At 42.1% G+C, this 27,382-nt stretch overlaps 1 protein-coding gene across 1 annotated transcript in view; it reads left to right on the top strand.

The window, feature by feature from the left end:
* Positions 1–27,382, top strand: part of LOC308403463 (kelch-like protein 10) — a 50,886-nt gene that overhangs the window by 14,275 nt on the left and 9,229 nt on the right. The gene's annotated exons all lie outside the window — the stretch shown is intronic.

Consider the following 27,382-nt stretch of genomic DNA (forward strand, 5'->3'; position numbering starts at 1 on the left):
CGGCTTTGTTTTTCCTTTTTTCCTTTTAGATAAGTCTTTATTAAAGTTCGGGTAACAGGTATTTCTTTAGCTACCTCTAAACCTCTAGCTACGATATCGTGGCGTTTCATGTGGGTGTCTATTGTGGACACTGCCTGATGCAAAAGTTTTTCTTCATAGTCGTCTAAATTGTTTTTCATAAGTTCCTCACATTCTTCTTTCAAAAGTTTTTCTCTTTTTTTTATGTTCTGCTAATTCTTCCTTGCGGCGTATATATTGTTTTTCCTGATCTTGTTTAAAGAGATGGCTAAGATCCGTTGCATGTGATTCAGATTTTTCGTCGCTTTCTTTTGAGCTGGTTGGATCAGAATGCTGACATTGTTTACGTGCAGCTGCTACAGCGACTATTAATTCGGTCTCATCGTAAGGGTGTGGGGCTGTAGGCTGAACGGCTGAACATGCAAGACTAGCTTTTCCTGCGGTAGGTTTATTTTCTATGCCAGAGCCTGCACTAGTTTTATTTGATGTAAAAGTATCTACACCTGGTTCCGGTCCCTTTTTCCATAGTGGTAACATTTGATGTATCACGTCGCGGCATTCTATCATATATTTTCTACAGGACTTTTTAAGCAGACTACTTTTCTTATCACAAATGATATTCAACATTTCTACTGACCTGTTTTCTGGCGATAATCGTTCGGGATAAGGCTCCAGAAATAAATTAGAATGCATTGAACTTCTTAAGTTGTAAACAAAGTCAGTCACATAAGCACTCCCGCATGTTCTGGATACGTGATCATGGACGTCTTCACCGATTCGCGGACGTAGGTTACACGTAACCGGAAATGGGAGTTGTACTGAGCCGTTATTTGAGACTTTATTTTGTATTTTATTAATTTTTGGTTTTACAGGTACTTTAGATTTTTTATCGGACCTGTCTGTGGTCTTTGAATAATTCTGACTCATGTTCAGTGATTTCCAGAGGGGTTTACACGCTAGGAGGATTTAGGTTAGTATTTTCGCTGCGGCACAGCTGAGGTCACTTTAAATTTATTGCTAGCAATTTTTTGTTTGTGTGAGCAACTCTCACTTAGCGAGCAACTTCTCGCTTAACGAGCAACTTCTCGTAAAACAACAGGCAACTTCCTGTGTCTTTCTGCTTTTAATTTACTGCTTTTAACCCTTGTATGGTAATCGGGTCTGTGAGACCCGTTTTCAGTTTTCTTTCGTTTTTTTTTTTTTTTTTTTTGTTTTTTTTTTTAACAAAATTAAATTTAATTATTTACTAGCTTTCTGTGAGTGAGCAACTTCTCACTTTTTAACGTACGTTTCAAGACAACAGGCAACTTCCTGTGTCACTCTTTGGTGAGCAACTTCTCACTTAACGAGAAGTATTTAAGACAACAGGCAACTTCCTATGTCACTTTTTCTGAGTGAGCAACTTCTCACTTTTTAACGTACGTTTCAAGACAACAGGCAACTTCCTGTGTCCACCAACACCACACAAGGGTTAATTTACTTTATTCGGGGACTGAGGAAGTCGTCAGTGTATCTCTCTGGATCACTAAGTGAAACTTCGTCAGCATATCCCGTTTCTTTATGGATCGATCACTGAGAGAGGTATAATAGGTCTTTATATAAATATGAAAGACGCATATTTACCTTCTGTCAGTTATCCCACTTCTGACACCAAATTGAAGGAAATTGCCGTCCCGGGTTTCCTCCGTGGCGTGAGCGATAAGCAGAGTTTTGTCCTTTCCTTCTAAGATTCCTAATTATTTAAAGTAACACTCAGGTATGCCGTTCAGCTGGGTTAGTTACAGCGCCGGGAGCAGCTTGGGAGAACAAGGAAACACAGACTGCTTCAGGTTGCCTTCCCAAATCAACTCAAAGGTTTATTTGATACACAGCAGTTTATATAGATGAAAAAAAAGGTTTGTGTGTCAGCTTTCCCAGTTCAAACCGGTACAGACTAAATAAGGAAACGTCTTCCTGCCTTGTGAGCAAAGAAGTATCCTGTGTGTAGTTTATCAGTTCAGCTATAATTTATGATCATCCCAGCAAAATACACTCCTAGACATAAAATACAGAGTTCTTTCATTAGTGAATTCTGAAACGAACCACCTAGCCTTTAACGAGCCTTTTCCAGGAGATAAAGAAAAAGGGAGGATGGGAGTAAGGAAGTGGTCTCATCTCTGTGGTGTTTTCGACCTTGGGGTACCAGCTTGTGAGTCCTACACATTAATTCTTGGGTCACAGAGAAAGAGAAAAACAACTAGTAGATGGGCCATATTGAGTAACAGTTTTCCTGTATAAAACAATATCCTGTAAATGCTTACCGTGGTATCAAAATATCATAACACTAACAACAAACTTTAACTAATTTCAAAAATAAGAACAAAAACAAAAATAAAGAACAAATAGCTCCAACAGAGTGGAAATGCAAGCAGATGAAGCAAGAATGGTTGATGCTGAAGTTGAGCCTGCAGACAGTGCTTCAGCAATATCGTCCAGACGCAGTAAAGCACATCGAAGCAGTCGAACCTCTTCTGTTGTGTCTTTGACCACATATTCTGCCAGGCTAAAGATTGAGGCAGAGAGGGCTGCTCTGGTAGCGCGTGCTGAGGCATTAAAGAAAAAGATGAAGATTGACAGACAAGAAGCTGTTCTTAAGGCAAAAAGGGAGGAATGGGAGTTGCAAACAGCTATTGCTGCAGCTAACGCAAAGCTTGAGGTGCTGACTGTGAAGGAGCCAGCCCATAACACTTCTGCTGACTTGGTCAACAAAATGGCTACCTGCCAAAGAGCTCCGGGCCAAAGTATTGGGGCCAGTTTTGGTTTGGTTCAGCCAGAACATGGAGATGTCGGTCGAGAATGTGAGTCGGAGGTAATGCAGGGCTCAGAAAGGAGTAGCAGGCTTCCTCATCCATTGAATAAGAAGGATAATAGCCAGTCTATTACTAGTCAAGGCAGGATGGCTGATGTTAAAGACTTGTTGGATGTCATGAAGCGACAAAACGAGATTACAGAGCTCCTAGTAAAACAACAGAAAGCATCCACTCTCCCTCCTTTGGATGTTCCAGTATTCAGTGGGGATCCACTGGAGTTTGGGTTTTTTATGAAAGCGTTCGAGCATGGGATTGAGGAAAGGACGGACAGCAATAGAGATAGGTTGCGCTTCCTGGAGCAGTTCACCCAAGGGAGACCCAGAGAATGCTCTGAAATTCAAGGAGAGGGAAAGCATCTTTGCTACTAATACAGCACCTATGTCAAACAGTGCAGAGCAGACAAAGAGGGAAAGGGAAAATGTAGGCTCTACAGGTGGAAGACGGTGTCTTTTCTGTCATAAGGGAGGGCATAACCTCAGTACCTGCAGACTCCTCAAGCAAAAGCCTCACAGAGAAAGGCTTGATTTCCTCAAATCAAAGAGCTTGTGTTTTGGTTGCCTGTCACAGGGGCATCTGAGCAAAGGCTGCCAGCAAAGACACACGTGTGAGACTTGTTCTCAGAAACATCCCATCATTCTGCATAAGGAGCAGTACTCTTCTCCTGATAGTGACAGTAAAAGTATCAGAGAACCAGCAGCAAGTTTTTCTCCAGCAGCAGGCAGTGAAACATGCGGTTGCACTGGGGCTGGCGAAGCAGTCTGTGCACTCTCAATTGTGCCTGTGAAGGTCAGATGTTCAAAGAGCAACACAACAGTTGAATCATACGCGTTCTTAGACCCAGGAAGCACTGGAACCTTTTGTACAAACGAGCTGATGAGGGATTTACAGGTCACAGGAAAAAAGTCCAACATTCTGCTCCGCACCATGGGAAAGGAAGCGACAATCAGTACTCATGTCGTTAAGGGTCTCGAGGTCAGTGGTTTGGATGAGGACAAATTTTTGAAGATTCCCCAGGTTTTCACACAGGCAGAGATTCCAGTAACAAAGGAGAACATTCCACAACAAAGCGATGTGGACAGATGGCCTTATTTGAAGGAGGTTCAGCTCAAGCAGATTGATGGAAAAATTGGAATGTTAATAGGGACGAATGTACCAAAGGCGCTTGAGCCCTGGAAGGTTATCAACAGTGAGGGCAACGGCCCATATGCTGTAAAAACTGCACTAGGCTGGACGATTAATGGACCTCTGCTAAGAGAAGAGGAGCTGTTGAGTGGTCACCGGTGATGGTGAACAGGATATCGGTGACAAAGCTAGAGGAGCTCTCGCAGCAGCAAATGAAGTATGACTTCCCTGAGCATGAGTTATCTGAAAAAATGGAAATGTCAGCCAGAGACAGACAATTTATGGAGTCTGTGTCACTGTCAGTGAAGCAGGTTCACGGTCACTACACCATTGGCCTTCCTTTAAAGAACAAGGGGGCTGCATTTCCAAACAACCGTGTTGTGGCGGTACAAAGAGCAGAAGGCCTGAAACGGAGGCTGTTAAGAGACAGTGAGTTTCATCAGGAGTACACAAAGTTTATGACAGAGACACTGGAAAGGGGCTATGCCGAAGAAGTTCCTGTGGCAGAAACTTGTAAAAGTGGTAGCAGAATATGGTATCTCCCGCATCATGGGGTCTACCACCCAACCAAGCACAAGTTGAGAGTGGTATTTGACTGTGCATCCACGTATCAAGGCATGTCACTGAACTCACAGCTGTTGCAGGGGCCAGACTTAACCAATTCCCTCATAGGTGTTTTGATGAGGTTCAGGCAGGAACCAGTTGCCTTCATGTCTGATATTGAAGGCATGTTTCATCAAGTCAGGGTTCCCGCTGAAGATGCTGATCTGTTGAGATTCTTGTGGTGGCCACAGGGAGATCTTGGTAAAGGCCTCAAGGAATACAGAATGGTAGTTCACTTGTTCGGTGCAACTTCTTCACCAAGCTGTGCATGCTACGCGCTGAAAAGGTGTGCTGAGGACAATCAGGAGAGGTTCAACCATATTGCAACGAACACTGTTCTAAGGAACTTTTATGTGGATGATTGCCTGAAGTCTGTCAGCACTGAAGAGCAGGCAATCTCATTGATTCGGGACCTCAGGACTTTGTGCGCTGCAGGAGGTTTCAAGCTCACTAAGTGGATTTCCAACAGCAGAGCGGTGCTTGCGTCTATACCTGAGGATGACAGGGCCAAAGAAGTCAAGGAGCTTGATCTTGAAAGGGACTGCCTCCCTATTGAAAGAGCTTTAGGGGTTCAGTGGTGCGTGGGATGATTTCATGCCAGAAGCTCTGTCTCTGCAGTGGCAACAATGGGTCGGCAGTTTGCACCACTTAGCTAGGTTTGAGGTAGACAGGTGTGTGAGACCAGTCAACCTTGGCAAGATCTCTTCAGCTCGACTTCATCACTTTGCCGATGCAAGTGAAAGGGGGTATGGCATAGCCACATACCTGGTTTCAAAAAAACAATCTGAACCAGCCACATAGTGCTTTCATTATTGGTAAAGCCAGGGTTACACCATTGAAGCCAGTTACCATACCACGACTCGAGCTTACTGCTGCAGTGGTGGCAGCAAAGATGGACAGGATGGTAAGAGCCGAACTGGAGTTGGAGTTGGAGGAGTCTGTCTTTTGGACGGACAGCACGTCGGTGATTAAGTACCTCAAGAATTAAACAGCAAGGTTTCGTACGTTTGTTGCCAATCAAGTTGCTGCCATTAAGGATAGATCAGCTGTCTCTCAGTGGAGATATGTGAACACCTCGGCCAATCCTGCAGACTTTGCTTCCAGAGGGCTCGGTGTTGGTGCCTTTCTCAAGGCAAAGACATGGATCATGGGTCCAGATTTCATTTTGAAACCAGAAATGGAGTGGCCAGAAATGCCAGACAGTGTATGCCAGCCAATCTGTAATGACCCAGAAGTCAAAGAAGCATCAGTATATGCTCTCGTGGTTGAAGAAGCTGCAGACGCCACCTCTCAGCTCATTCATCATTACTCAAGCTGGCGTCGGGTTAAAAGAGCCGTTGCATGGGTCCTGAGATTAAAAGGTGTGCTGAAGCATCTTGCTCGAAAGAGGAAAGATTTAAAAGCGAATCTCTATGATGGAAGGTTGGAGCAGGAGAAGCAAATGACACACTTCAAGGCTAACCTTCCCATCTTGCCACTTTCTGTGAGTGACATAGCTGAGGTGGAAGTGGAGATAGTGCGCTTCAGTCAAGGGCAGCGGTTTGGCAAAGAGATTGCCAAGCTGCAACAAGTAAAGACAGTGTCTAAGGATAGCCCTCTTTGTCAGTTGTCGCCAGTTGTACAGGATGGCATTCTGAGAGTGGGTGGCAGATTGAGCAGATCTAGCATGCAAGAGGAGTTAAAACACCCTGCAATCTTGGCTAAGGATCAGCATATAGCCACTCTCATTCTCAGATCTACTCACGAGGATCTTGGGCATTGTGGCAGGAATCATGTCCTATCAAAGGTACGGCAGAAGTACTGGATACTAAGATCTCATGCCGCTGTCCGGAAGATTTTGTCCCGGTGCGTCGCCTGCAGACGGCATCATGGGAAAGCAGCAAGTCAGATCATGGCAGATCTTCCTACTGAAAGGCTCACGCCCGATGAGCCACCATTCACAAGTGTCGGTGTGGACTACTTTGGTCCCTTCGAAATCAAAAGGGGTAGGTCCATGATCAAACGGTATGGCGTAGTTTTTACCTGCTTGACAGTGAGGGCTGTGCATATTCAGCTGGCAAATTCGTTGGACACGGACTCTTGTATTCATGCATTGCGGAGGTTCGTTGCTAGGAGGGGACAGGTTCAGTTGATGCGTTCTGACAATGGAACAAACTTTGTAAGTGCAGAGAGGGAGCTGCGGGAAGCAGTGCGTGCTTTGGATAATGCAAAGATTCAAGAAGCCTTGTTGGTTAAAGGCATCACATGGATATTCAACCCCCCCAGCTGCCTCGCATTTTGGAGGAGTTTGGGAGCGGCAGATACGGTCCATACGCAAAGTGCTCAGCTCCGTTGTGGAGCAGCAGATCCTTGATGAGGAGGGTCTGCACACACTGCTGTGTGAGGTAGAGGCGATTATCAATAGCCGCCCTATCTCAAGAGTCTCTACCGATCCGAACGACCTGGAGGCCTTGACGCCAAACCATTTGCTTTTGATGAAAGCCAAAACTCCGCTACCTCCTGGAGTATTCAGCAGGAGCGACTTGTACTCGAGGCGTAGATGGCGTCAAGTCCAGTACTTGGCGGATTTGTTTTGGACACGGTGGATCAAGGAGTATCTGCCAGACTTGCAAAGGCGACAAAAGTGGGCCCAGCCACAAAGAAATATCAGTCAAGGTGATATTGTCCTCATCGTGGATGATTCCGGTCCAAGAAATTCATGGCTAATGGGTCGAGTGATTCAGACGTTTGAGGATGCCAAAGGTAGGGTTCGTCAAGCCAAGGTGAAAACCAGCAAAAACATTCTCCTACGACCTGTGGCGAAGCTTTGTGTGCTGCTAGAGTGTGATATGTAGCGCCCCTTCTACATATTACTGAAGAGACAGCGGTAAAGGCTGGTCTCCTACGGTGAATCATGTGCTTGAACCTCTGACTCCATTCCCTAATCTCCCCAACATACACACATACACGCATCCGCGAAGACATGTTCCAGCTTAAGAAGAGTTCCTGCTGTGTTGAAATCTCCCAATTCTTTGAATCTTTGGGCTGAAGGAGGGACAATACTCGGTGTATCAATGCTCAATCAACAATCATTTATTTCCATACAATTCAACAGTCAGAGCATTACAACGTCCGGACGGGAGAGATGCTTCCAGAGGGTCAGGCACATGTCTCAAAATGGTGACGGGTTGCTCAGCTTTTTATAGTCTCTAGTGGCCCCCAGCTAGTCGTAAAAGCCAAAACATCACATTCTTTCTCTGTTACAGCGCCTAAGTTATGACCTCGGCAGTTGTTTCTCTGCTTTCTGTAAGGTGGGGGTATGGAATGTGGTCTGTCTATCTCCCCTGTCTTAGACACAGAGTCTCCTGCTTACAATCTTCTCTTCATGATTCAACAATTAAGCATGTCAAGAAAACATTGTAACACATTCCCAGCAGATCAAGGGGTTCTCTGTTAACTCAAAAGTATAACGAGAACTAAACTACATACAGCTCACACACTCTATATTAAAGAGTATAATGTGATCTACAGCAGTATTCTAATTCAACTATTTTGATTACATATATAAGGTAACATATAATAACAGAATAATCTAACAATTCCCCCTTTTGATCTCTGAAAGAGATCACTTATAACATACACTCCAGGGTCACAAGGTCCAGGTCTTCTTGATCCTGAGGCCCTCTGTCCCCTTTAACGGGTGGACCATATGTGGGATGACCTCTGTGTTCACGCAGTTCAGATGCAAGCAAAGTTAGATTTACAACCATAACAGCAGTTACAGATGACACTCCCATCATTCCCAATTTTCCCACAGCTTTATTTTGGTGCTCCAGTTTTCCACCCCCTTTTTAATGCCCCCTTATACCTTTCAAATGTACTTAGACTAGAACCTCTGTCTAAGGAGCTTTTAACCTTTATTTTTTATGGCTGCAGCTACCAGTGTCTTCCAGTTGGGTGATTCTCAGCTTCTTTCTTCGACCTCCGGGGTTAGACCACCCTTTAGTCATTGCACAGTTCTGGGGATTATTCGGCCCTGAGTTCAAACAAAGATCTGTGTGTTTTGGGTTCACCGGCGTGTCCCCCTTTTTGCCAAGAGCCTCTTGAACCTCGTTGGTCTGGTGTTCCTGGTTTTCGCCAACCCCTTCATGGTTATTGCTGTGTTTGTGGGATCCATGTTCTCCAGGAGCCCAAACGCCATGACACTTGACCCCAGTTGCTGTCTCGGCAGTCCCTACATCTGTCCCTGCTGTGAAGGGTCCTCATATCTCCGGGTCCCCGTCTGGTGTCTGTTCCTTTCTCTGCAAGAAAACCAAAACACCTCTCTCCCTAGCCTTGATAATCTAATATTGTTATCCATTGTTCTTCTAATGATTCAAATTTGGTTCAAAATATTATGTTCAGGACTTATTCTAATCATAATCTATGTGTGTGTAAAAGAAATCAAAAATTAATGAATCCTCTCTAAGTCTAACCCATTATATGCTTAAGTTTTACCATACCTAAATTATTAAACACAAAAATAAAGTCATCAGATGTTCATAAAACCATTGTTTGATATTTGGACTCAACCCCCCTTTTTGACACACTCCCATGTGTCAATTCATTGGAGCTAGACAATTAAAAGAGAAGGTTAGTGACATCATATCTCAGAAAGTATCAGAAATTCTTCTCTCGAGTACCGTTGCTCCAGCCTTGTCATCTCAGAGGATCTTCAATCCCGAAAATTTCCCTTCTCCTCATGTAATAAAGTCTGTCATCCTTGCATGCCCTGGTAACTGGTCCATCCAGAGCCATATGATCTCAAATATACATACAACAAGCCAAACCACACCCTGGTCACACCAACCCTTTTCCGCCCCGAAGATGTCCAATGCCATCCTAGTATGGACTGTCAAAAGTGGCTTTAACGCTGACTATCCTGACAATCCATTTTATAACATTTCCTGGTCAGATTTGCCAATCTCTGCACCAGGGTTTTAAACTTTTCGCCATTTCCATTAGTTGTTATTTTTATTTAGTTTCGACTCCAGATTTTCAATTTTTACCAGTTGTAATTAGTTTTTACCAATTCTTTGCTAGTTTAGTGTAGTTTTTATTTTCTGAAAATCCTTAGTTTCAATTTAGTTTTATTTGTGTTTTGCAAAAATTAAGTGTAACAAAATCCCAGTTCCATCATATCAGTCATGCTCTTCTGGTTGTCCTTGGGTGTTGAGACTAATAACTATTAACTCTTGCCGCACCGTGTGGTCCTAATTTTGGTTGGAGTGAATTGATAACCTTTTGAAGGCGATTGTTTCACACCTTTATTTAGATGTCCCAGTCCTGTTGTCTCGGGATACATCACGCTGCCTTATCTGGGGTTAGCTGTTTTCTGGGGATGCGGGTTGAGTGGGTGAGCTCTTCAAGGAGGGGGAGTGTGCTCCCCCTGATGAGGTCTTCTAGGTAAGCTAGGTTAACCTTCTTGTGTGAGCTTTTCAAGTGCACTTTAAGGTTAGTGGGACTTTTAGTTTTATAAATGTCCCTCATGACCCCCTGATGACCCAGTATTTCATTTTTTGCACACTGTAGTACACATTTTAGTTTTTGCTTGTAGCTCGCATACTCTACTTGCCACTCCTCTAAGTCCTGATGTTTCTTAGAGAGGGCAACAGTACCTTTAAAATTATATCACATGTGTGGGGGTGTGGCCTTGCCAATTGTTTTGCCCACCTTTTCAAAATGGCTGGCGTGCCCACAAGCACATTTCATGGAAAAAGAAAGGTAAGCTTGATATTTACATTTAAAATGTTTTGTTAAACTCAGATTTTTATTTTATTCTTTTTGCAAGTACCCCTCCTCGGTGGCGAGAAACTGTTGGTGTGGTCAAGTGGGTGCTCTAGAAACAAACGCTCAGGACAGAACAGTTATCAGTCATGTACTTCCTACAAATTTTGCATATGTTTTATTCCATATTGATCCTCTGAGTGTAATGGTACATTTTAATTTGAATTTATCCAAACTAAACACAATATTTTCTTTATTTACTTTGCTCTTGTTCTTTTGCAGTACCACATCCTATCAAATGTCCCTGTCAATTATATTCTACATCTAATAACTTACTATTTCAAATGAGAACCTAAATCACGTGGACCAATGTTTGTTAGTGCATATCTCTATTCTGAATGTGGCCAGCCATTCATAGGTATTGTTAAGGTTTTGGCGATTTTCCTCTATAAAATTTAATTGACTTTTTACAGTGGCCTGCTGTGGTTAATAGTAACATATTCCAGTCATGAGTGATATCAATAGTTATCTCCACTGTAGCATTTGGCATTCCCAATAATATAACATGATACCTTAATCAAAACACAGCTAATATAGCACAGTTTTCTTAATGCAAACATCAGTAACTCAAAATCAGCAACCACAGTGTTAAGTCTGCAGTTCATACTTATGTGAAGCTAGAGTCTCCTCCTCCAGTCTCTCTTATCCTCCTGCTCCTGAAAAAACAAAACAAAACAAAGCGAAGCATCCACCCTTCTCTTGTCGGCTGGGTGAATTGTTTATGAATTGTTTATTGGCATTTACTAATCCTAAAGTTGGTGCAGTCATTGTCTCAGTATCAAGTCAGTCAAAACTTTTAGTCGTCAGTCCATCACAGTCCATTCACATGCATACCTCCATACACATTCATACCAGATGTTGCTGATAATGGAGTCTCACGCGCAACATATTCGAGCATCCATCACCAGCAAGATGACGTCATCATTTTAAAGGAAAACAATTCCTTGTTGTTTTTTGGGCCGGATTGACTCGGTGCAATCCTTTTAGACTCAGAACTTCTCAGTGTTCCCTATAAGTGAATTTCTCCCAAGCCAATTACAATCATGGAGAAGCACACTTTGCAACTGTTTACAGTAATAATATTTTATAGCGCTTTAAATTTCAATCTTTCAGGCCTGGTTTAAAGAGCTGATTGTTAAATCATGAACTCACAAAATATCAACATATCACCACCGGTGGATCACACCTCTCAGATTTTCTTATCTCAGTGCACTGTAACAAAAACGAAAACAGACATAACCAACAAAATACTACTAAAATAACACAAACTAGGGCCCGTTGCAGACATGTCCAAGCATAAAACTATCCCTCTCTCGCTTACGAGAAAGAACACAAGCCAAAGCTCACTGATAACATCAAACTAGCGCTAAACAAAACCAAACAATCAACCAGAAATTCACAGGAACATTTTGCTTCCTGCCGGGACAATATTGTGTGGGAATGAGAACCTCAGGTGCCGTAACACCTTTTGTTCCTCCTTGAATTAAAACTCAATCACAGAAAATGCCGTACTCCGACCTAAAACTTACACTATTAATTCATCATTTTCACTCTGTGCCACTGTTCCTCATCAGGGCTGTGTGAAGCACAGCAAAGAATTCAGTCAAGGCCTTGAGCCATAAACAGACATCACGCACAGACATTGTTTTCATAACCAAACCGTTTTAGAGCTTATTCCTAAAATCTACATAAATGCCCTCTGGGTGACATATAACACATTCTAAGTAATCAATGGCTCCTCATAAAAATTATGCATTGGGATGTTTGTGTGCAGCATTTTGCATATCAGCATAAGCAAAGCATTCTTCATTGCATCAGCGTGTGTGTGTGTGTGTGTGTGTGTATGTGGATCACTTCTCAGTGAATCAGCATTCCAATGTGTGTGTGTGTGTATATGTGTGTGTGTGTCATTTCTCACTCACTCAACGAGTGCACGTGTTCATGTGTGTATTTCACTTCATTCTGAATCTGTGTGTTTGGAGACGTGTGTGTGTGTGTGTGTGTGTGTGTGTATGTGTGTGTGTGTGTTTGTTCATCACTTTCCTGTTCTGGTGTTCTGGGTAAACCACTGCCTGAAGCGTGCCCTGGGGTCCTGCCCCCCTCCTTTTCAGTTTGTTTGCGACCATTGCTGCTGCTGCTGCCCAAAGTTCTGTCCGTCCTGGTTCTGACCCCAATTGGGGCAGTCCTTTCTCCAGTGTCGATGTTCACCGCAGGTGAAACCTGCATCTTCTTCTGTGTTTTTTGTCCATTCTGAGGTGCCTTCTGACCTCAGTTACTCCTCCTGTCTCGGTCACGCCCTTTTTGCCGCCCGATCATCCGTGTTGGTCCATCACTGTCCTGCACAGTGTGAATGCAAAGTTATCAAGGTCAGCATTCTTTCGCTCGGCCTTACTTTTCATTCGGGCTTGGCGGGCGTCTCGTCACAGCTGAGCTCTGTCAGTTGACGCAGTCTGGGAATTTTCCCCCGTGTAGTGAAACGGGCCTTAGGTTTAGTGCTCTCCGTCTCGGCTGCATGAGATCACATTCCTGCAGGTCTGTTGACATTCTCAGGTCGTTGTTGTGGGTCCAGCTGTTGCAGCATTTGGTCAGTGTCACGTATGGGGGAGAGCAGGAGTCCAGTCAGCCTCGGCTTTCAGGGCCGGCAAAGCAGCCTGTAATTAAATATATATAGAAAAAACAAAAACAAAACAAAAACAAACAAAAACAAAAACAAACGAACAGGAAAATGATGTTGTGTTGGCTGTGTTATTCAGAGGGGAGACAACGGGGCCAGGCCCTGTGTCAGCCTTCTCTCCCCCTTTTTTTGTTTTTTCTCTCCCGATATAATCAACTCCTAACCCACCAAGTTGACAGGACAACATGCACCTGTTAAAATTCTTAAGATCATGTTTAAAAGCCCAAAAGGAAATTTTCTTTCATTCAGTAATCACTTGTCTCAATCAATCAGCAGAAAACATGTCACAATTTGAATCTTTTAACCCCTAAATTTGTCATGTCTTCACTGGTTGGTCAGACCAGTGTCTTTTTTTTTTTAAGTTAAATTGTTGTCCTGCAACCCAGAGAGTTTATTTGTCAGTAATGTATTTATCCTTTAACACCAGATGTATGTTAAGTTTCGCTGCTGTAGCCTTGCTGGAAAATCTTCACGTGTTCATGAGTGTAAGCTGTTTCTTCATTGCCTGTATGTGCATTTGTATAAAAGCAGGTTAATTTTATCTTTTCTCAAACTAGGCGTTACCTTAAAAGGAGCCTTTCTCTCAGATTTCTCTGCTTGTGTGTTTTTGTTTCACCTTTTTGTTGTGATGCTCCGGACGCCTTCCCAACCTCCACAAGTCCGTTGGCCCCAATTTTATGTGTTAAAACTTCTCTTAATTTCTCCTCTAATTCTCTCCTCGCTGCTCTGTTTCACAGCTGCTGATTCGTGCTGGGTGTGGTTCCCATTACCTATAATTTTGCTTCGGCCGCTGTGCTTGTGGGGGCAGTTGGTCCAGGTCCGCAGCTTCCTGTATTAACACACTAAGAGATTTATTTTAATTTCATTTTCATCACTTTTAAACCGATAAGCAGGCAACCCGCCTACCTTGACAGCGTAAACTGTACGCCAGTCTCCCAACACATTCCTCTCTCTACTCCTCCATAATTCTCCACTGCACACCTCTTACTATCTCTCCTTTTTATTTTTATTACACCACAGAGTAATACACCCAATTATGCCCGTCTATCTCTATGTGGCTCCAAATTCCCTCTTTATTTTAATTTCACACTCGTCAGGGGACAGGCACACAACAATTTCAACCACTGAAACGAGGAATTCAACCTTTTCATATTTCTTTACTAATCTAGACTCAACCTTTGTTCGCAAAATGTGTCTTGTTCTAGTCCGGAATAAATGTGAACCCGCGATTACGCTGCGGTCCCAGTGTTATTCCGTAGCTATGCGGGGGCCCTCACCTCCCCAAGTCACCACCTCGGCACCCGGACGCCGCCGGTCCTGGCCACGCGTCCACGAACAGGAGGGTCGCCACTCCTAGGGCAAAATTATTTCCACAGGTACACTAGGCATCAACCTTTGATCCTAAAATGTGTCTTTGCTCTAATGTCCTCCTAATCAAACACATCAACCGTCACTGTCACTGTGTTCAGACTTCACACACACAAAAAGCACACTCAGAGCGCGCCTCACCCACGGCCAGAGCGCGCCTTACACACACAGCGCGTTACACCATCAGTGTGACACACAGAGAGCGCCTCTCATCAGCAGAAATTTGCACAGAAACCTCTGAGCTCAACTATTAGATCTTCTTAAAGCACACTGCACCATAGACCAAAATACCCCTTTCTCTGCGCTTATGACCGCCACAACGGGGCAAAGTCGCATCATAAAAGTGATGCTTGCATCCCCGAAGTTATACCTGACATCATAAACCAGGTGTTACTCTATGTACTTAAAATTTTACTTTGTATTATGACCGCAGCCCTTAAAACTCGACTGACGCCACAAACCACCGTCAAACCTCTATCCAATGTACTAAAACTAGCACCAACCACTACTGCACTTCATGGCCGCACCACCGGAACACGGCCGTATCATAAACCAAATCTACGGACGTGTTTCGCTCTCGCGTTGCCAGCGTTCAACTGCACCGTGAAGCCAGCATCTGCTTTTCCTTAAATCAACTTCTATTTCATAGCCGGCAAAAGCCAGGACGTCACTGACACCATAAACAAAATAAACAAACCTCGACTTCAATGTACTGGACTAATGGCCGCGTCTTCAGAAGAAATTCTAACGTATTATTGCTACAGAAGCCAGTATTAGACAAAATTAAATGTGGAAGGTAAAGTGGCTGCAACTAGTCCATCGTAGTATGTTATTAGTATCTCGGTAGAAGCAGTTTATTTAACACACTGGAATTCAGCCTCAACTTATGTTGTTAGTATCTTGCGCCAAAAACCAGACACCGACAAATTTACTGTGAAAATACATGTGACTCAGCGAACAGATTAATTTGGAAAGCCCAATATGCACATTTGGTATTTATAATACAACAGGCTGTGCTTACCTTTCTGTTTTAGGCCGGCCTTCTGTTCACTTTGCCCCACGATCTCACCAAAGGCCAAATCTACACCTCCTCAGCACACCAAAGATCCGGGTCACACGGCACCAAGTTGTTGAAATCTCCCAATTCTTTGAATCTTTGGGCTGAAGGAGGGACAATACTCGGTGTATCAATGCTCAATCAACAATCATTTATTTCCATACAATTCAACAGTCAGAGCATTACAACGTCCGGACGGGAGAGATGCTACCAGAGGGTCAGGCACATGTCTCAAAATGGTGACGGGTTGCTCAGCTTTTTATAGTCTCTAGTGGCCCCCAGCTAGTCGTAAAAGCCAAAACATCACATTCTTTCTCTGTTACAGCGCCTAAGTTATGACCTCGGCAGTTGTTTCTCTGCTTTCTGTAAGGTGGGGGTATGGAATGTGGTCTGTCTATCTCCCCTGTCTTAGACACAGAGTCTCCTGCTTACAATCGTCTCTTCATGATTCAACAATTAAGCATGTCAAGAAAACATTGTAACACATTCCCAGCAGATCAAGGGGTTCTCTGTTAACTCAAAAGTATAACGAGAACTAAACTACATACAGCTCACACACTCTATATTAAAGGGTATAATGTGATCTACAGCAGTATTCTAATTCAACTATTTTGATTACATATATAAGGTAACATATAATAACAGAATAATCTAACAGCTGTAACAAGACAAAATGACGTTTCTGTTGAAATAAGGACTTTGATGTGCCATATGAGCAGTTAAAGTACTTTGTATATTTGCCTGTTCGTTATCTGGAAGGTTTGATTTCTTGTTCTGAACAATATATAAATGTATGTATAAGAGTAATTGTTTTGTGGCTCACAAGAACAATTAGGGGCCAGGATGTTGGAGCCAAGTCCAGGCCAATATTTTACTCAGTTACATCATGCCATATTTAAGTATTTGTCATGATCTTTAAGTTTTTATTATAATCTTGATCATTTTATGTTATAATGTAATATGCTGTGCTCCATAAATTAATCCTGCTTTATTAGTCTGTTGTTGTTGTAAAGTGTTGGTAGATGTCGTAAAGGGGTGTGTATTTGGCCCGCATGCGGAGGGGTGTGGGTTAAGCACAAGGGATATTGTGTAATTGTAATTGTGTAATTTTTTTTTTTTTTGTCTTTGAACCCTTTTATAGCCGACAGGTATTGAAGACACGTTTTCTAAGAGGATGAAAGATGGCATTGTGATGGTGACAGAAGAAGACATCATCGATGTGTTGGTTGTCCTTGAGGCAGCAGTAATCCTGTCTAATCTGAGGGATGTCTCAAGTGCCATTTCCATGCTATTGGGCCTTCTTTTTGCCCTCAACATAGACTATCCAACGGAACTTAAGGACATCTTTGAAGTCATTCAGAACGTCCTAATGAACATTGGTGGAAGGCAGTGCATCTCACTAGTGCATAGTCTAAGAAACAGACTCTTGCTCACAGCATACAATTGCCTTAGTGTTCTTAAACAATTGCTCATTTGTTCATTGTTTAAGAAACTTATGTGAACAACAATATAATGGTGGACTCTGCAGATACTTATCTCATGCAAGTCAGTAGTTTTTCCTTTGTTTTGCAATTGAGCAGACTCAAACTAATGTTTCTGAAATATTCATATTATCAAATGTTTCAGGAGCATGCACTCATTTTCAGAGATATTGGTTCTGTGGAATTTGTTGCAATTGTAAACGAAGACAAATACAAGAGTTTGATGTCTTAGTTGTTATAAACTGATCTTTACAGTCACTTATCAAAGGTTTTGTACTATTTTAATATTTCAAGTTTTATGCTAACAGGTGTGACTGAGCACAATGAAGTTTAAAAATTTTGCAAATGTAAAGAATACCTTTTCTAAAATAGCAAGTGTCCCGTTGATACATTACATTAATGCAGACTTTATGTTGTTGCTTCACAAGAATCACTACTGCTCCTAGAGTATTGGTCAGAATTTAATCTTCACCCAAACTGGGCTCAAGACCAAGTTCAAATTTATTGTTTCACAGCGAGCAACTTTTGAGTTTTGATGGATTGTGAGCCTGATGAGCTACGTCACTGATTTTTCTGTTTCTCAGATGACTAAGATGGCACAATAAATGGTGAATGTTGGGTGCTCATGAGTAATTGTCTTGTCATGTTCTTAAAACAAACTTTCTGCCTGAAATGATCAGAGACACTTTAATGGAATCTGTGGGTTTTTATTTTTTTTCTGTAAACAACAGAAAATTAATTTAAAGGAATGTAGATATTTAAAGCTGAGATCTAAGATAAACCTAACAGGTAGTTTTGCTGAAATGGATGTTAGAAAGCTAAAAAAAAAACCCAAAAAAAACTTAAGATGTTCAATACACATTTTTCTTTACATCCAGTCAATCAACTCTGATAATTAAAATGAAAATGATTTACAAGTTTACTCAGCTACCTTAAGGAGCTCAGTTAATTAATAAACTTAAATCAACTTAGCTAACAGATTATGTTAGTTAAGCTAAAATAGATTCCTAAGTTAAAAGAAGTACTAAAGTATTTGAATTAACTAAAAAACCCAAGTCAACTGAACTTTGACAAGAGTTTAAACAATAGATTATTTTAATTTATCTGAAAGGGTTTTCCCAAGTAAAAATTACAATTAAAGGAGTTGAACTGACTAACAAATCTCAGTCAACTAAACTAAGACGAAAGTTTAGACAACGTGATTTTTCATTAAGATAACAATTGGTTGTGTTACAAGAACAAACTCTATAATTATTTCTTGACTTAAAATTTTAAGGCAGCCCTTGATATTTTTAAGTTGAAACAACAAGTTATATTTTACAGTGCACTTTTGTCAGGCAGTTAGCAAGCTGCTCTTTGGTAGATGTCCATATGATGTGCTGAATAGTCCCTGTGTGCATAAGTTCTTTGTTGCTACTGATGTTGAGCCACAGCCTCTTCTCAGTTACAGATTTTGTGGACTTGACAGCATCAAGAAGGGAATGGTTGTCTGTTACACAGACGATAGGGAAGATGTTGTGTGTACCATCACCAGTGGTGAGCTCAGAATAGAGTGCAGCCAGAAAAACGGCTGTTAGTTCCCAGTTACCCCTGTACAGGTGGTCTGGACCGGCTCTCCATCCTTCGGGTCAGAGTCCCTTAATCTCTACGGGTACCCTACCTGACAGGTGAAGTTGAGACTAGTTTAAGCTGGCGGCGAGGAGACTTGCCCAGCCTCTAACTGCCTTCGTCTATGGGCTCAAAATGTGGTCATAAATATTTTGTACTTGTAAATCAGTATTTGTATGTGTAAAAAGAATTTGTGTGTGCGTACAAAAGATTAGTGTGTGGACTTAGCCAAAACAAACGTGTGAATCTCTGCAAGTTACAAGTACGAATTTTGACCCTATTTTTCTTCCTTTCATCTGATTGGTCAATGTCATGTGAATCACAAATGTAACAATCCAATCAGAGAACAGATGGGTTTGGCTGTCGGAAGGGAGCTTTTTTGAACTGCAGGTCCTTGAAGGTCCCTCTGACTCTATGATCTCATTGGCAACCTTAATGAAACATATTTGTCAGCCACACTTATTAACCTCTTAAGCCCCAACGCCCCCTGATACGGGGGCAAAAGGCAGGAGATCAGGTAGGCTTGGGGCTTAAGAGGTTACCGGCAGCTCTCTAATGATCTATGGCACTTGCTGAGTAAAATTTAGTGACCTGGACAGTAGGTCCCAAGGATGTGTTATAACGATTTACTAGAATATCCTATTTATCACACTATAAACTCTAACTATTCTGTTGCTAAGTGACTACAACCGTTGTTGAGGTGGGTCTTCTTTTAGGAGGGAAGGAGGATCATCGTGCGCAGTGATAGAATCCAGTTCCCCGCTGTGTTGGCAGAAGTCCAAAGGAAAGATAAAGTGTAGCCCAGTACAAAGCTCCAGGACTTCACCTTCTTGACTCCGATCCTAACTCAGCATACAATGAGTAGGCAGTTCAAAATTCATAATCCAATCAGTCGATCCACGGTGAAGGGTTATGACTTCTCCTCTGTCGTCCCTCGCTCTAAGTCTTTTCTCTGCAGATCTTCAGTCTTCTCGCATCCTACTCACTGGCTCAGGACTAGAGTAAAAAAGCCCCTCTCTGCTTCTGCCTCTCATTTTTATACACCTCTACGGACCTATCTAGACATGTCTAGACATCTACCGGTGGAAACAACATCTACGGACATGTCATGTTCCTCTTTAGGCCCACCCTTTTACAGTGGGGCAAAAAAGTATTTAGTCAGCCACCGATTGTGCAAGTTCCCCCACTTAAAATGATGACAGAGGTCAGTAATTTGCACCAGAGGTACACTTCAACTGTGAGAGACAGAATGTGAAAAGAAAATCCATGAATTCACATGGTAGGATTTGTAAAGAATTTATCCGTAAATCAGAATCAGAATCAGAAAGGGTTTATTGCCAAATGTTGAGCAGGTTTACAACATTAGGAAATTGCTGCGGTGCTTCAGTGCAAACATACTGTCATAAAAATATAAAATAAGAATAAGAATTAAAAGTGCTAAGTAGATAGATATATACATGATATATACATGAGTGCAGGTGGTGATCAGTGCTAAACATGGAATGATGCAGTGAACACAGCGTAGGGTCATGTGTTAGTGGTGGGAACAGTCATACGGTTATTGTTCATGTGTCCGACAGCAGAGGGGAAGAAACTGTTCTTATGGCGAGAGGTTCTGGTGCGAATGGACCGGAGCCTCCTGCCTGAGGGGAGCAGGTCAAACAGACTGTGTCCAGGGTGAGAAGGGTCAGCTGAGATCCGAGCTGCACGCCCCAAATCAGGGTGGCAAATAAGTATTTGGTCACCTCAAACATGGAAAATCTCTGGCTCTCACAGACCTGTAACGTCTTCTGTAAGACGCTTTTCTGTCCCCCACTCGTTACCTGTATGAATGGCACCTGTTTGAACTCATCATCTGTATAAAAGACACCTGTCCACAGCCTCAAACAGTCAGACTCCAAACTCCGCCATGGCCAAGACCAAAGAGCTCTCGAAGGACACCAGGAAAAGTATTGTAGACCTGCACCAGACTGGGAAGAGTGAATCTACAATAGGCAAGCAGCTTGGTGTGAAAAAATCAACTGTGGGAGCAATCACCAGAAAATGGAAGACATACAAGACCACTGATAATCTCCCTCGATCTGGGGCTCCACGCAAGATCTCATCCCGTGGGGTCAAAATGATCATGAGAACGGTGAGCAAAGATCCCAGAACCACACGGGGGGACCTGGTGAATGACCTGCAGAGAGCTGGGACCAAAGTAACAAAGGTCACCATCAGTAACACACTACAACGGCAGGGAATCAAATCCCGCAGTGCCAGACGTGTTCCGCTGCTGAAGCCAGTGCATGTCCAGGCCCGTCTGAAGTTTGCCAGAGAGCACATGGATGATACAGCAGAGGATTGGGAGAATGTCATGTGGTCAGATGAAACCAAAGTAGAACTTTTTGGTATAAACTCAACTCGTCGTGTTTGGAGGACGAAGAATACTGAGTTGCATCCCAAGAACACCATACCTACTGTGAAGCATGGGGGTGGAAACATCATGCTATGGGGCTGTTTTTCTGCCAAGGGGACAGGACGACTGATCCGTGTTAAGGACAGAATGAATGGGGCCATGTATCGTGAGATTTTGAGCCAAAACCTCCTTCCATCAGTGAGAACTTTGAAGATGAAACGAGGCTGGGTCTTCCAACATGACAATGATCCAAAACACACCGCCCGGGCAACAAAGGAGTGGCTCCGTAAGAAGCATTTGAAAGTCCTGGAGTGGCCTAGCCAGTCTCCAGACCTCAACCCCATAGAAAATCTGTGGCGGGAGTTGAAAGTCCGTGTTGCTCGGCGACAGCCCCAAAACATCACTGCTCTCGAGAAGATCTGCATGGAGGAATGGGCCAAAATACCAGCTACTGTGTGTGCAAACCTGGTAAAGACCTATAGTAAACGTTTGACCTCTGTTATTGCCAACAAAGGTTATGTTACAAAGTATTGAGTTGTATTTTTGTTATTGACCAAATACTTATTTTCCACCCTGATTTACGAATAAATTCTTTACAAATCCTACCATGTGGATTCATGGATTTTTTTTCACATTCTGTCTCTCACAGTTGAAGTGTACCTCTGGTGCAAATTACTGACCTCTGTCATCATTTTAGGTGGGGGAACTTGCACAATCGGTGGCTGACTAAATACTTTTTTACCCCACTGTATCTTTAACGCACTGGCATGACTTGCAGTTTTAGTGCATTTCCTTTCTTCCACTCCACCCAACAATGCTGCAGCTCAACTTCCCTAAAAACTCTTAAGTTTCATACAAACAAAAATCACTTCTCCTTTTTCTCATGTCTTAAGGACCGTTTAATTCATGCACACCCATTATGATTTATTATTAATCTTTTATCAATGCAATGCATACATAACTCTTTTTATTTGATTCTGTGCTTTAACAGACACAACAATTCCTTATTTCCATCCCCCCCCTCATTCCATTTGTGACGAACATGCTGGAGATTCTCACACTGTTCTGACATAGCACTGTCGATCCCACCTGCAAGGGCCAAAGTCTCTCCTGCTAGTGTACTCTGTACCACTCTCCTGATCCGTTTCGACTGACAACATATGGGCAAAAACTTTCCACCTTCTTCCATCAACATGATAAAATATCCACCTTGTGTGCCTCCATCTGAGAGGTTTTCCATCAAGAAATGACTAAACACCACTAATTTGACGGATTTGCTTTCACCCAAGAACTGAAACCTGGGATCAATAGGAATAGGCTGTAGGTTCTTTATGTACGTATCTTGTTGTACTTGTATTTCATTCTGAAGAGAATAAACCTCCATCCCGATGTAGTTAAAGGGTTAGGGTTAGGGGTTAGATGTGTCAATTATCCAATGACACATCTGCTTACCTGTATCTTTGGCTCGTTTCTCCTCCTCTTCTTTTCTCATTTTTAAAAATTGAGCACCTAATGGCTTTGAACTTTTCTTGTCCATCTTCCATTGGTTTTAATTTTGCACTCCAGTATGAAAACCCATCCCCCAACTCAGGGATCACCACAACATAACCTAATAGACCTACACCTTAGTTCACAGATTAACTTTGCCTAAGGTGTATTTCTGGGATTTCACACAACCCAGGATTCAAATTATGAATACATAATTTACAACATTATGAATGAAATGTGCTCTATTTGGAAGCAGCCGCCCCCCTCCCCTTTCGACGGCTTGTGTGTGAGACTTTAAATCATCAGACTGTAAATTATAAATTTTCAATTGTTATTGCTCCCTTTACCCCGAGTCCTAAAGCGTATATTTATTTTCTTACTGTTCTTATATTTATTGTTGTTTACTTGCACTGCTGTAACTGGAGCCTCGTCGTCTCGTCTCGTCGTACTGGACTGTATGTAGCGGAGATGACAATAAAGTTTACTTTGACTTCAGCAGCAAGTAGGCGCACTGAGGGCTCTCGCGCTCACTTTTTGCATATAGAATTTTGAAAAAACATTGGTGCAAATTATAAGTCTGTATTATAATGTCTGGTGTTTTCGTGTTTGTTGTTTTGTTTTTATTTTGCAAGTTGGTTATTAGATGCTGCTCCAGCCAGCCAGAGAATCCCCCGCCGCCCCGCCCTCTCCTCTCTGCGCCGCAAGCAGCAGGCGCACCTCGCAAACAGAGGGCGCCCTTGCTCTCAGCAAATGGGCGATAGAAAACCGATCGGTGCCTGTACCATTCCCAATATGCGCTGGCTGACGTCGGGGCAGCATGACTACGAGCAATTATTATTTTTTTGCCGATGTCCGTGATGCCGCCCCCCACCACGATGCCGCCCCGGGCAACTGCCCGTATCGCCCATATCAAAAACTGCTACTGTACATGACATGCAAGTACCCCGTCACCTTACAAAGATCATCTAGCCAGTAGAAGACAGCTGGATCGACTTTTGACACTGTGCCCCCCAGCTTCTGCACGGTGTATTTCACCTTGGTGTACCAGAATAATGAAGCATCTGCCAGGCCATAAACACATTTATTCAACTTCCATATAGTTCCTTTGCTCTGTGCTTCTTCAGGTGGTCGGATGTACATGTCTCAGGTTAAATCTTTACGTTGTAGAAAAGCTGCTTTAATGTCCATAGAGTTCGGTTTCCATTGATTTTGACATATGACTGCTATGACCATCTTCAGGGACTCGGAAGAACATGTTGGTGAGTCTTTGGAAAGTTCTTGAGTGTTTATTTCTTCAAAGCCTCTTGCAACCAGTCTAGCTTGGGTACAATGCCCCCTGGTGTTTCCTTGAGTGTGCACACACACCTTGTTGATAGAAATTTCTGACTTTTATCTTTCTCCACTTCAAACACATTTTTTCTTTTCCAGTTGTCAGTTGTCAGTTCAGTTTGTTTGGCTTGCGAGAAGATATCTTCCTTTACCACTAATATTTCATCTCTGTTTTTGTCTGTGCATGACTTGGCATCTTCAGACCGTGTCACTTGAAGGTTGTTTACTTGCTCCACATCAATGGAACCCATGGATCCAGCAATTTCCTCTGACCTACTGTATTCCACGTTGTACCACTTTCTGTTTTTCCCAGTGGCTTTTCCTGCTCGACTAATTATTTCCAGTCACTTTCAGTTCAAGCTGCTTAGCATGATCTCACATTTGCCAATTTCTCTATCTCTTTCCCCTCTGTTGTGTGTGTTTGTCCCACATATTGCATACTCTGCTTTTGTCCTCAAATCAGGTAGGAAGTGTCTGTGTGGTTGAGCTGGTCTGGTCTGTCTAGACTTCCACTAGATAGATCAGGCTGCACCCACCTGTGAAACAGGTGGAGGGTCACCAGGACATGCAGAACTTTTGCCTTCTTAGTAGAAAGGGCCACTGCCAGAGGCGGAGGGCAGTGAGGCATCCAACCCCCATCTCATCAATAGGGGGGCATGATCTGAAATAACAATAGATTGATAATTGCAAGTTTCAATAAGTGGAAGAGGACATTTATCAGTGACAAATGAATTTATCCAATAGAACATTTTGTGGACAGGAATATAGTCGGAGCATGCCCTGGATGAGTATCCTTATTAGAGCTTCTTTCTAGGTTAGAGAGCACACAGCTTGTACCTCCAGCTAAAATGAGATTGTGTGTTGTCATATCCAGAATTCACGAGAATTAATAGACAATTAAGGTTTCATCATCCCATTTGGGGGCGTAAATGTTGGCTTAAATCAGTTCATAAAGTTGGCCAACCACAGTAATGACCCATAGGGACCCATAGGATCAGATAAAATGGTTGATACGGGAAATGGGACGTTTTTACCCATAAGGATGGCCACCCCTCTGTCTTAGTGTTAAAGTTGGAATGGACTATTTGGCCAACCGAACCAGTCTTCAATCTATATCGGTCTGCTATACAAAGGTGAGTCCCCTGTGGAAAAGACATATCAGATTTTTTCAGTTGTGTAAGCACCTTTTTGTGCTTAACAGGGTGATTCATAGACTTAATGATCCAACTTACAAAGTTGGCTGCATAACCCGTAAGCTTCGCCTGTATATTGACAGCAGCCATAGAGTTATCTAATCAAAGAGCAACAGTATGAATGTGTGTGTGTGTGTGATAGCCACTAATGTCTAATCACATTTATGTGAATTAACTTATATTTAAGCTATTTTATTTTAAATGTAAGTGATATTTTCTTTTGAAAATCCTCTAAATTAACTAGTTTTAACTATAGACCTGGTAACTAGTCTGGGATATTTGTAGCTGATGCTCCATTTTTGTACCAGTAGGTGGCAGTGTGAGACCATGGTTTGGCCTGTTGTTAGTAGTCAGAAGCATGCTCAGCACTGTTTTCTCATAATGTTGTACTCCCTGCCTTATCATTTCTTTCCTGCTTGCAGGCTAGTATTGTACCAGAAATAGAAAATAAAAGCAGTCACACCCGATATATTGCATAGATTTAATTGTAATACTTATTACTTGTTATTCTGTTTTCTTTTTATTCTGTTTCTTCGTTACTCTGTTTCTTTCGCTGCACGTAATTTTCGTTCCACCTCATGTAAACATGTGATGCGAATGACAATAAAGAATCCATGAATTCTTTTGGACCTAATACTGATCTTTGAGGTATGTCACAAGCAAGATCCATCAATTTAGATTCCTACTCATTTATTTGTACATATTGTTGCTTATTCACTACATAGCTTTTTATCAGTCCAAAACCACTCCCCTAAACCCATACTTTCCATTTTTTTTATTAGAATTTCATGATTGACAGTATCGAATAGGGCTGCCACAAACGTTTATTTTGATAGTCGACTAGTCACCCGATTATTTTTGCGATTAGTCCACTAATCAGATCATGCAACACAGAGCTTACTGCACCAGCATGCATCTGCTCTAATATAACTATCATTAGCTTACAGCTTTAAGTGTATGTGCTAACTAAAAAATAAAGACAAGATGATAGTTTATTAAATTTTAATTAAATTTGCAGATTGTTTCGGTGAAGTTTAATAAACTCAGCCGTCTGCTCCTTGCTATCTAAAATATAACAGGGCACCGGAGTATATTCTCGAGCATCTCACACTTCTGATGATCAGTTGTCTGCTTGACGTTTATTCAGCTGTGTAAAAACCAATGACTGTATAAACTATAACTTTAATCTCAGCCAAACCGATTTACTCAGGAACAAATAAAATACTGAAAAAACCCAAACAATAACATTTTTAAGTTATCTAAGTGACTTATATATCATGTTTAACCTGAGTAGCGAAAGACGGCGGTGGGTTTGAAAACGATTTGCCAGGAGTCCGGTGTTCTCACGGCTCTAGTGAGCCTTGAACCCCAGCTAGCTATCGAGCTAGTGGGTAACAGACGTCTCCGAAAATGTCGGGGCGCTTTTGAAAATATGTGGTGTCTTGATAAACTGAGCAGATATTTGAAGTTTACACAGCTACATTCTCTCCTGAAATATGTTAAACATTTATTTTGTGACCCAGAAAGAATAATAAGAGTAATATTAAAACTAACTAGCTGCTGCCATTTTTGGAAACTGAGCAGGGCCGCGCTATGAATTCTGGGACACTGCTTCTTCTTCTTCGGGGTTTAACGGCAGCTGGCATCGTTGTACATGCAGTGCTGCCATCTTCTGTTTCAGTCCGTTATTACACTCTCAAATCCTACTACTTATTCCTGCGTCTTTTGGGATCTTACAAAGCTTCAAACGACGCGTCGACTATTAAATTAGTCTTCGACGATTTTGATAGTTGACGTAATCGTGACTAGTCGACTAATCGTGGCAGCCCTGGTATCGAACAGTTTTTTTAATTTAAAAAAAAACTCCAAGTGTGTACTTCTTATTATGTAGGCCAGGGGTGTCCAAACTTTTTGCAAAGAGGGCCAAATTTTATAAAGTGAAGACGCCTGGGGGCCAATGGTTCCTTTTGACTTTTTTTTTCATAACAAAGTTACATGAAAATATAATGAAGAACAATTTTAATAGTCACAATTACCCGTTATTTTTAAAATAGAAATGTACCTAAATAAAAAGACACTCAGGCAAGCATTTACAACTCTAAAGACACAATTCTGCCTTTCATTTATATCTGGAGAGTCAGACAACATTGAACAAACTGTATAGAATACCCTAAATTTCCATGAGTTTGCAATATCTTTGCCTAATGAACATTTAAACAGGCGTTATAAGTAATGAAAAGTGTTCTGTTATCAATAAAGTTTTTTTTAAAGTGAATTTCGCCCTTTGACTTTTACAAGACCTTTCAGGAAGCCAAAGTTTTTCACATACTGGAAGATTGCACAACTGGAAGTTCACTTGCTGCAAGAAATAAACACATTTGTAAATTTA

The sequence above is a fragment of the Rhamphochromis sp. 'chilingali' genome (assembly GCF_963969265.1).
Source record: "Rhamphochromis sp. 'chilingali' genome assembly, chromosome: 10".
NCBI lineage: Eukaryota > Metazoa > Chordata > Actinopteri > Cichliformes > Cichlidae > Rhamphochromis > Rhamphochromis sp. 'chilingali'.